Genomic DNA, 10,825 nt, shown 5'->3' on the forward strand with positions numbered 1-10,825 from the left:
CCAAGTTGTTACAGACAATTCTTATGACAATGCCCGGATGACTGAATCCTTCACTCCTCTGACATCTTCTAGGTGTACCCCCCGACTTCCCTGGTAGAAAGCAAGCTCCTTCTGCACTCATACCAGGGAAATTTGGGGCTGCCTTCTTTGTGAAGAAATCCAGGACTATGCCCATTTGCATACTTCAGCTGCTGGCCGTGTTGATTCCCATTCTGCTCACCCCACAGCCAAGGCTACACGGAATGCCCAACCAGATGCCACTGCTGTGATCAGAAGGGCTGATCACCCTTTGGATAACTGACAAACACTGACACCTTTGATAAAACCAATCACAGACCAATACTAGCAGATAAAACTGAGGAAACTAACACAAACCTCAAGCTGGTGTCTGTCACCATATCCTAGATCCATAATTTCATCCACTGCCTTAAAGTCATACAGGCCTGTGGCCCAACTTCCACATTCTGGAACCACCTGGCTATTTGAAGGTTTTCCTGTAAGTAAAAGCTCTTCTCTTTCATCTCTTTCATCCCATAACCTCTGCAGAAGGAAATCTTATTCTGCTTCAGAGTATTTTTCTATTCTGCTGCCCGTTCCTAGATTCATCTCAACACAGGATTACTCCATTCTTTCACTTTCACACAGCATGAAGTAAAGCAGTGTAACTGAGCCATTCACAGTAGTTACATGATATTCCTATTCATTATAAAGAGCTTTCTGTAACTGGGCCAAAACTCTAAACACCCATACATATTGTAATGCCAGCCATTCTGATCTCAGTTGTTTCTTACCTCTCCAGGACACACAGTTCAGAAAGCAAAAGCTCTAAGAACTGAAAGTCCAGCTCTAGGCTCACACACCCTCCTTCCCACATTTCTGCTTCTAGACTTGTAGCAGCCAGTCTCAGATAACAGAAAGCACTTCCAATTAATTCAGTACACTTGATATGTAGTATTATAGAAAGATAATAGCAGCTCCACAGAACCGCACCTTTTGTACAAGGTGGCCTCAATCAACCACATTCCCTTCTCTAGCTCTAAATGCCTGACCAAAAGAAAAACTATATACACATTAAGAATCGTCATTTTTCTCGTTTTATAACTGTATTTCAGATGTTGTAGCAGCCCCAGCACACAGGGGGGTTCTTGCCACAAAGATTCTCAGCAGTTACATAGGAGGTAATTTGTTAGATGTTACCTACATCTCAGATGCAGGCAATCATATGGTGGTTAGAATAACTTTAAGCATATGAAGACCAGTCACTTCTCTCTGCAGATTCCATTCCACCATTTCCAGCAGTGTATTTCTGTCTCACCTTCTGCTATTGGCTTTGCTGTCCTAATGCTATTTGCTGCTACAGATGCAGGCTACAAAAACTGTTTTTGAATGGGCCTATTTGAGTTTCACTCATATGAGCTGAATCAGGTTCTTCCTCCCAGCCTCCCTTTGAATTCTCACTGTATTCTCCTCCACCCACCAGGACTTCTAATCTGACTTTATTCAGTATTATCCAACTTTACTCCTGAGTCAGTTTGTTAGCTTACATCCTCCACACACACACACCAAAAAAAAAAAAGATTTTTCAGATCAAGCAGTAGTTATTAAAACAAAACCCATAAACTTATCCTTTTCAAGTCACCTGTCAGAATTACCTTCTTCAAAGCTTCTCATTAGCCTAGCCTACATTCCAGGTGTTTTTTGAAGGGATGCCATAAGCAACCACCAGCTCCAGCAGTTCTAGAGGGCCTGGGGGTTCCTCCTGCCCTGAAGCTGGAGCCCAGCCTGGAGCCCCCAGTGTCTCCAGTGCTGGCCAACAGACACAGCTGCTGACTTCAGGTTTCAACCAGGTGTCAACCAGGTGTCCTCGCTGCACTAACACACTCAGGAGAGAGAGTGAGGTTATGCAGGGAGAGTTAAGAAAGGATTTCTTAAGAAGACAGGACAAGCTGCAGCAATCACACACAGAGCTCAGTCAGTCAGACATCCTGACCAGCCAGGGTCTGCACTCAACTGGCCCTCTTTATGTCGCCCCTTCCATCTGTCCCCCGCTTTGTTCCTCCCCAGCTCCCCATCCCCCCGCACATTCTGCATCCATTTGCACAGATCCACCATCCTCTTCCTCACCCTGCACCCAGGACTCCCAGGGCTGGAGGTTCTCAGCCATGGAAAGACCCAGGTCTGCCTACAGTTTCCTGGTGGCCAATCAATTAGCAACGCTGGCACAGTTTGTTTCTTGTCACTACCTCCTTTATGCATGCCTGTCAGGTTTGTCTTTTAAGTTTTGTTTATTGTTTTCCCCTTTTCTTTATAGCCCCACTTGACAAGATCCCTGATCAGATAACCTTGCTGAGATAAACATCCTCGCATTCCAGCACTCCTACCAAGTGGGGAGCAAACCTCCTGGCGACACTGCTGTCTCCATCAGCATCTGTCACGTTTGTGTCTGTGTGATGTCTTCCCCTTGTTCTTTGTCCTTTTCTTTTGCACTGGAAAGGCATTTCACGAAGCCCATGAGGCCCTTCACCTCCCCCAAGCCCTTACACTGACCACATTCCCCAGTTTTATGGTGGATAAAGGTGTCCTGAAATGGCAAGTCTTCACTGCACTGGTGAGGGTCATTCTTAACCTTTGGTCTGCTATTTCTTCCGCTGCTTTCTCTCACACTTCCAATCACACACCAGCCACATCAATTTTTAAGTTACAAATCTCAAATTAAGTTTCAATAGGCATGCTTGAAGTGGGGCTGTTGGACTAATCAAAGCTTAGTGAATGCTTAAGGAAAGCCTCAAGTGTGGTGAAAAAGGAGGGGTGAGCAGGAACAACATGAGAGTGGAAAAGAAGACAAGGGTCTGGCCATATGCAAGCAGGGTCCATCAGGACCAGGGGCTCACAGGTCTAAGGGCAGCAGAGAAGACCACGGCCAGCAACAAAGGGACCTCTGTGTGCACATACTTTCCCACAGCAAATTTATGCCAACGTGTGTGGCTACGTAGATATAGTTTGGTAGTAAACTTCAAGCTGAACTAGTCCAAGCAGGACAAAAACCCAGAAGACACTACCAACTAGCAACAGACCAGTAGCAAAGTGAATGACCAAACACTCCTACAGCTAGGTATCGCTGTGTACAACAAATAGACCAATAAAATGATTAACTGTTAAAAAAAAAAAAGTGCCTTGGTCAACTTTCTCCAGCTTGCATTGAATACAGGATTTATAACAAAATAGTTGATAACTTTCATAGGTATTTTACGTTACATCGACCTTGGTACATGACACTGCATGCAACCCTGTCATCACTCTTCTGATTGCACTAAAATGGTATTTCTTGTAGCAGGCAGATAACTGGAGAAATTACAACTATGTAACTCAATTCAAAAAATTATCCAGAGGTTGTAAAAAAAAAAATCAAAGAACAAGGAAAAAGCACTACTTGGCATCTGGCAATGAATATAATCTGTATTCATACAGCTACAGCATCAGACGGTGCCTCAAGAGTCATGGGAATTCTGCAGCCAGAAGGAAAGCAGAAAAGAGCTCATTCTTCTCACCAAGAATGAGATAACACAGATAAATGCTATACCACATATCAACAGAAACGCTGGATACAGAAAAATCTCAGTTTGTCATAAGCAGCATCTAGATGAAGCTTGACAGTATTATTCTGAAAGAAAAAAAGTGAATTTTCTGCAAACACCATGGACTCCAAGCATTTGGAAGAGCTGTGATTCACAGAGTTTTAAAATTCTAGTCCTCCACAACACCAAGCAACGCAAACGTTGCCAAAGAGAGGTCACTGCTGAGAACAAGCCCAAATCCAAGCAACTTACACTCCTCAGGGGAAAAAAAACACCTCCTAAGTGATGTTTCTAAAACACTTTTTATAAAGCGCCTACACCCCCCCAGTATATTTGCAGATTTCTAGTCAGTATCACAATTCATGGAATCAACCTTGAAATGTGCTTCATACTCTGAAAACCCTCTAACTTCCGAGGCACATTCAAAACACTTTCTTACATCTTTGGCAGCTGTACGTAACTCCATTTAGAAGTAATGCTCTCAAATTATTCAACATCTATTGAACGCTAATTGAAGAAAAGTTTGCAATCTAAGTATGGGATGCTGGCTGAAGTGCACACTAGTAAGTTGATTGCATTTCAGTCAAGCATAATGATAGTAATCGTCAAAAGCACATAACAGGAGAGCTGTTTGGCATATCTGAACTTTATGCAGGCCACTATACAGACAGTAAGGCCTTATGAGCCTTCGAGATCATGGGAGTATTTAAAAAAACAAAAGTATAGTCGTGATAATGTCTTTCTTCTCTACTGATTTGTGAAGCTTGCTGTAATTAACAGTATTGTCAACTATTCCACTCACTGTACAGTCTTCCTTGCAGTGCCTTCAAGTAATAAATCCTGAAGGTTTTTTCGTTGTTGTTTCACTCCTTCACTGCTGTTTGCAGATTCAAAACTGTTGAGAACTTGTGTTTCTGCATAAGTATAGGAGTAATAAATAATAAAATTATCCTAGTAGTGCCTATCAGTCAAATGACTGAAAAAGCAAAAACCCGTTCCCCGTCAGCAATAGAAAAATACTGCAGTCCTTGAAAAACTGTGGTCATAACAGTAGTAAGTATAGCTCAGAAACTTGAAGTGGCAAAAACAGGCTGAGAATTTTCACCTTCCCCAACACGCGTTTTTTTTTCCCCCTTCCATATCTTCAGTTGCACTGACCCTACTACTTGTGGTGTTTCTGGGTAAAACAAATAGCTATTAATATAGGAAACATTTTCAATTTTTCTGAAAAGCAAGACTACTTTAGCAGTCTTGTTAGAGAGCGTCCCTTCAGACAGATGTGTAACACCCACTAGAAGAACAGGACCTCCTTATGGTCTTTGCTCCCAGAAGAGAGCAATGTCATTAAGCTGCAAGCGTTACTTTTATGGAAGCAGCAAGAACCTGTACCAACAACCACTGGACGGTCTCCTGCTTCTAATAATACATTAGCAAATCTCCTGGCACATTTACAAGTCCAATTTGCTAAGAAACAACAGCTTTCTTTTCTTAGGGCACAACACGAGCTCGTGAATGCAAAGAACAGAACCTCCTAACACTAACAACCATAATGCATTTCTTCACCATGTTTCCTTGTTTGCTCACCACCCACCCCCACCCTTCTTAAGCATCACCAGCAGGCTCTACAATTTCTCACAAATCCTCAGTCAGGTTTAACAAACCATGAGCTGCTCCAGGATTTAAGATACCTGAATAGCACCTCCTCGCTCTTCTGCTCCCTTTATTCCTACTTTGCCATTTTCAAACTTCCCTCCTGGTCCCTTTTAAAAGAAGGGGCAGAGAGTATTAACCTTCCTCCTGTACTCACTTACTATTAGTCATCAACAAAGAGAAGAAAAGTTCAACACCAAACTAACAGGTTAATCATCGTATTGATTAAGACCAGGAAAGACCACCACCACCACCACGACAGAGCCGCATACCTCCAACACACTGAGAAGTTGCTCACAGTTGCAGCAAATGAAACTGAATGAGCCCAGCACATCAACAATTTATGAAATCACTTCCCATGTTTGCAGTTTGCAGCCAAAAGCTAATGGACACAGGTGGGTCCGTTTTTATGGGAAAAAGGCCTGGCAAGGAGCAATGCCTTGGGAGCACTCATCCCCATCTGGCCAGGCACACCACCACACCATCGGGGTGCCTACGCTGACAAAGGACTCTTTTTGATTGTTTTTCCTCCTGTAAAAGGCAAATGTAGAAGCTGGGAATCATAGTTTTGCATGAAGTTCAGAAACAGATATAAAAACGCCTTAGTACCAGAACATGTTTGCCTGCAGAAATGATCTAAGGCAAATAACTTGCTGGGTTTTTAGAAGGCACTGTTTGAGGACAGCTTCCAACAAATAAGAGTATTTTACAGATCTACAATTATTGCAGTTAAAGAGTGGTAGGAAGGGGGTGGGAGTGAAAAGGCATCTGTGCTTTAAGTAGAAAACAACTGAAATAAGTTTCTCCTAAAATCCTGGCAGACCAATGAACTAGGGGAAGCTTTAGCTATGATCAGGCAAGAAAACAAAACACCCTGTAATACACTTTATTTGAATCCTTTCGTGCCAAAATGTCAGACAGTATACTATTTTCTGGGGAAAGGAAAGGAAAGGAAAGATAGGCTTCCCATTAAGCTTGAACATGCCAGTTACAGGAACTGGCTTGTACCCCTTGAAGTACCAGTCAGCTGCATGAACACAATGAATTAACAGCTCCTGATAAATGGCTTTAGAACCAACTTTGCACATTTTTAAGGCTTTGTTTTGTTACTCAGAAGAATGTCTGAACCGGCACAACTATCAAGAGTAAAGGATTTGATTTTGTGGATAATAACATAAAGGCGATCATTAACACAAGTTTGCTTTCTCTGCCAGGGATGCCTATCTGAATGTTTTCAGCCTACCGGCTGGGTAATTTCAAGAAAATCAGGTGACGAGACCGCATTTAAGGAGCTTTTGTCACCAACAAGCGACAAGTTTCATCCTTCCCCCGGCTCTGCGATGGAAGCGCCAGGAAACATTTACCAGGAGAGGGGTTTGTTTCCTTTCGGTTTTGAGCCAGCCCAGGCGACCAGATCGGAGCGGGAAAAGGCCTGACACCGCCAGAGCTCCCGGAAAGGCAGTCTCAAGGAAAAAAAAACAAGCCCGGAATTCCTAGAGGGCTTCCGAAACACCCTTAACCGCGCTCCCCACGGCGCGGACAGCCTCCCCGAGCAGCCCAGCCCAGCCCCGCGCCCCCGGCCGCACCCCGCGGGCTGCCCCTGCCCGCCCCGGCCCCGGCCGCCCCCGCCGGCCGAGCACGGCCCCGCGCAGGAAGCCGCGGCGCCGCCGCCACGGCCTCGCCTCCCCGCTTCCGCCCTCCTGCCGCCGCCGCCGCCCGTCCTCACCGAGCCCGCCGCGGTCGCCCCGCCGGTGGTGGCTCCGCGCCGAGGCAGAGGCGGAGCCGGCGGCGGCCGCAGGCCGTGGGGCAGGCGGGGACAGGCCGCCTCTGCTGCCGCCGCTGCTGCCGGCCGGCAGGGCAGCGGCACGGCGCCGAGGACCGCCTCGGGGCGGGACCGGGACCGGGACCGGCCCCGCTGCAGGAGGAGAAGGAGGAGAAGGAGACGCTGCACAGGCGGGAGTTGCTCATTTCGGCTTCTGGGCTCCTCCTGCCCGCCTCCTCGGGTCCAGCCCGAGCCGAGGAGCGGCCGGAGTGCGGGGGGAGCCTGCCCTGGAGGAGTGGGGAGCGGTAGCTTAAAGGCTCTGCAGCAAATGCACTGAGTAGATTCGCATAAATATATAACCGAGGTAGAAGAAAATACATGTAAGCGGTACAGTACTTGCAGGTAACGTACACACCACAACACCGCCAGAAGTCTATGATGCCTTTGGAAGGACTAAGATTAAGATTTAAACAGATGACAAGCTGGTACTGAATAAATCTTACCTTAAATTTTGCATGCTGAGTAGCAGACAGAGAAACTAAGAGACAGAGAAGGTATAAGACAAACTATGTCAGAAACTCTTACATAACCATGTAGTCGAGAGAGTGATTTTTTATTTAGCTTTGCAGATAAGCTGACTCAGCTCTTGCACGTTCTCACCCACACAAGTGTTGGGATGTGTGTCCAAGCGGTCTAGCAGGACAGGTAGGATAAGGGATTGACAAGCAAGACACGATGTGCCAGCTACTGAATCCTCTCTCTATGTCTCAAGATTCTCTTTGCCAGTGAGAAAATAGTCCTTATATGCATAGCCCTTATGAGATAACAGTTACTGTGATCTTTTGCCTCCACGTGAGTCTTCGGCAACATTGCTGAGTCAAAGCTGTCCTTTTGTTTTCTCTATCTAGTTATCTTCTGGCTCTGAGCCAGTTTATTTATCCTCCCTCATCTTATCTTACGGCTTCATTCTTGCTTCATTCTTTTGCTATCTAGTTATTGGCTGAAACCATGCATAGGTTGCACTAGGATCCAGGTGAACTGCTAACATTGGGTAACAACATGTCATTCCCATTTCGTTCAAAACAACCTCAAAATTTTTCTTCCAAATGTCTACTGTCCCATGTGGAAGAGGAAATCTAAGAATAACCAGAAGTAACAGACCCACGGTAGGGGAAATGAGACCATTGCGCCACGACAGGACAGTAACCAAACTCCCAGCACAATATGTAATGGGTAAAGCCTTGTTTGTTCATTAAATGTTGCTGATGGGAGGTTTCAATGGTTGACTGCTTATACCCCCAATATCCTGTTGAAGGGAAAAAAAACAAGTATGGGAACTTCCTGTTAACAATTGCAATAGAAACCAGCTCCAAATAAGGGCAAAATGGCATTCCCCCTCACATGAGAACACACATACCGCAGCAAAGTCATGACCCCAACGCAGAGGAAGACGACGATCTTCATCCCCACGACCACCAGAGGACTGATGAAGACCCCCTAGCAACAGGCTGCACAGTCGTAGAAGACACCAGGATGTGCCACTAAACCCGGAACTACTAGGCTATAAATTGAGACTCTGGCAGGCTTAGGGGCACGCCGTTGGCGGAGCAGGAGACTCCCCGGCCGCCCAGCGCTGTTTTACTTATCGCTGCTTGCTGAAATGCTCAAATAAATTGAAATTCGATCTACCTTACCCACGATGTGTCAGGAATGATTTCTACCAGCACTAATTTATAACACAATACACATGCATTTAGCATTTCTTGCTGTGAGACAAGGACCAAATTGCTGATATAGCACATTTAGAGGACATTGTTTTAACATCTGGAAGGCAACAGGGTAAGAAATAGCACTACAGCTACAAGATGGGGGTGCAGTTACCCATTATCTTGGATTGACTGTGGGCTGGTTATAAAAACAGTGGTTCACCAGGGACTATTAGCAATTAATCTAAAGGATTCAAGGAAGTACAAGGAACCACAGATCACAGAAACTAAAAATCATAAAAAGGCTATTCAGAGACTGAGGTAGGACCACCAACAGAGAATCAGCATTGAAGACCCCACCATCTGAAAATCGATTGCTACAGGGGCAAACATGCTTCTCCAGGCCACCTCAGTACCTCATCCAGGTTTCTTAAGACTAATGGATGCAATGCAAATGAGGAATTCAAACTTGTTTCTTGAAAAGAAGCTCAATATCATGCTATGTTTCTAGTTACACTTGCACAGGTACATACACACTGAAATACATGGCACAACTTCCCATCGAAGCAGAGAGATTAGGAGTCTGTTGCAGGCATCCACTGGCTTGGGTTTGTTGACAGTAGCTACTCTTCACATAGTAGTTTTCATGTTGTCCAAGGCTTTATGCTTTCTTTGCCACTCAGCGCTTAATCTTTTGGGGATCCTTGACCTTTGTCTTCCCCGTATTCCAAGCTACCAGAACATGCCTCCCAATCTGGTTCTGTTTGTGTGACATCCCTGCCCCCTTCTTCCACTGTCAGGCGTGGCTTCTCCTTGGTCAAAAGCTGAGTACTAGGCAAACAGGAACTGACTATAAGGAGCTGAGTCCAGCAGCATGACACAAATAGGAACTGGGTGTAACAAGACCTGGTGCATGCCATGGTTGAACTTGGGAGAGAAAAGCACCTAGGAAAAGTATGGGAGTCAAGAACCAATAAAATCCTTCTGTTTAAAAAGCATGCAGTGGAAATTAAATGTGACCATCATGAATTAAAGTGTTGGAAGGTAGTGTCTGATGCAAGGCTGCTCTCCTTGAATGCTGATAAAATTTAGCAATTGTATCAACACTGTATTGGGCCAAAATTGTCTAAATAATAGCGTTGAAAACCCTCAATTTAAAAGCAGGCATAGTGGAATTAAGGCCAATGAGGAAAAAGTCATTAGGAGAGTGTTGTTTATTTGGGAGTAATCTGAGCAGAGGAAAGGAAGTAGGTGTGGGGAGGGTGAAAAGATGTGTTCAGGAAATGAGAAAATGGGTAATTAGGCATAACATGAAGCAAAGATGAAAGAAGGGAAGTGCCTGGCTGGGGGTGCAGGTGCTTATTGATGGTGATGTTAAAAAAATTGAGGTACCATGGGACTAAACACATCTAGTTCCTGGTTTCAGTTTCTACTCTGTCCTGTGATCTCACACTTGATTTAATCTCAGTCCACAGTATTTTTTGTTCACGTTTCAGCTCATCTAGATGTCCAGATTCCATTACAATTGTTCTAAGTTATACTGATTTTCAACAAGACAGAGTCTGAGTAACCTTTCTAGGTCAGGTTAGTGACACAGAGTTCATTTCCTTCCAATCAAAAATGCCTATCAGTAACGGTGGTGTTCCCAGCATCTTAAAACACAAACAATATTATTGCACAATTGCACCGATGCTTGGTAGTTCTCAGAGTGGTAGAGGCAGATGCACTCATTATTTCCACGGTAATTATCAATAATAGGTGGGAAATCTCTTTTCACCAAAAGAAAGAGGGTGTCTCTTGTGATGAAAGTGCTGTCAAACTGCATCCATTTCTTTCTTATTACTTAGACCTACATCATGGCCCTGAGGGCAATGCCAGGCTGGACCATCCCTGCCAAGCTCCCCCCAGGGCTTCTCCTCCAGCCCACAGACCAGGACCTAATTTCGGCCCCCAGTGCCATCAGCCCCTACCTCAGCAATGTCACAGCAAGGCCGGTCTCCAGCTCCCCAGAGCCCTGTCATACCCAGCCCTAGGCCCCACTGAGCTAGGACAACACACAGGTCGATGGCCTGGCCTGGCCTTGGTCCATCCCCATCCCCATGTCCCTGCCCAGCCGTCTCAGAGCTTTGTCT

At 45.3% G+C, this 10,825-nt stretch overlaps 1 protein-coding gene across 3 annotated transcripts in view; it reads right to left on the reverse strand.

Moving 5' to 3' along the window:
- Nucleotides 1-7,110, reverse strand: part of RESF1 (retroelement silencing factor 1) — a 28,438-nt gene extending 21,328 nt beyond the window's left edge. For 2 of the 3 annotated variants that reach the window (XM_035550766.2, XM_050708169.1), the window contains exon 1: nt 6,952-7,107. The gene's annotated coding sequence lies outside the window, so the exon portion shown is untranslated. Of the gene's footprint in view, nt 1-6,951 lie in introns of all 3 variants that reach the window. The other variant, XM_035550767.2, reaches the window with a different exon arrangement.
- Nucleotides 7,111-10,825: the final 3,715 nt, after the last annotated feature.

The sequence above is a fragment of the Cygnus atratus genome, chromosome 1 (assembly GCF_013377495.2).
Source record: "Cygnus atratus isolate AKBS03 ecotype Queensland, Australia chromosome 1, CAtr_DNAZoo_HiC_assembly, whole genome shotgun sequence".
Classification (NCBI taxonomy): domain Eukaryota; kingdom Metazoa; phylum Chordata; class Aves; order Anseriformes; family Anatidae; genus Cygnus; species Cygnus atratus.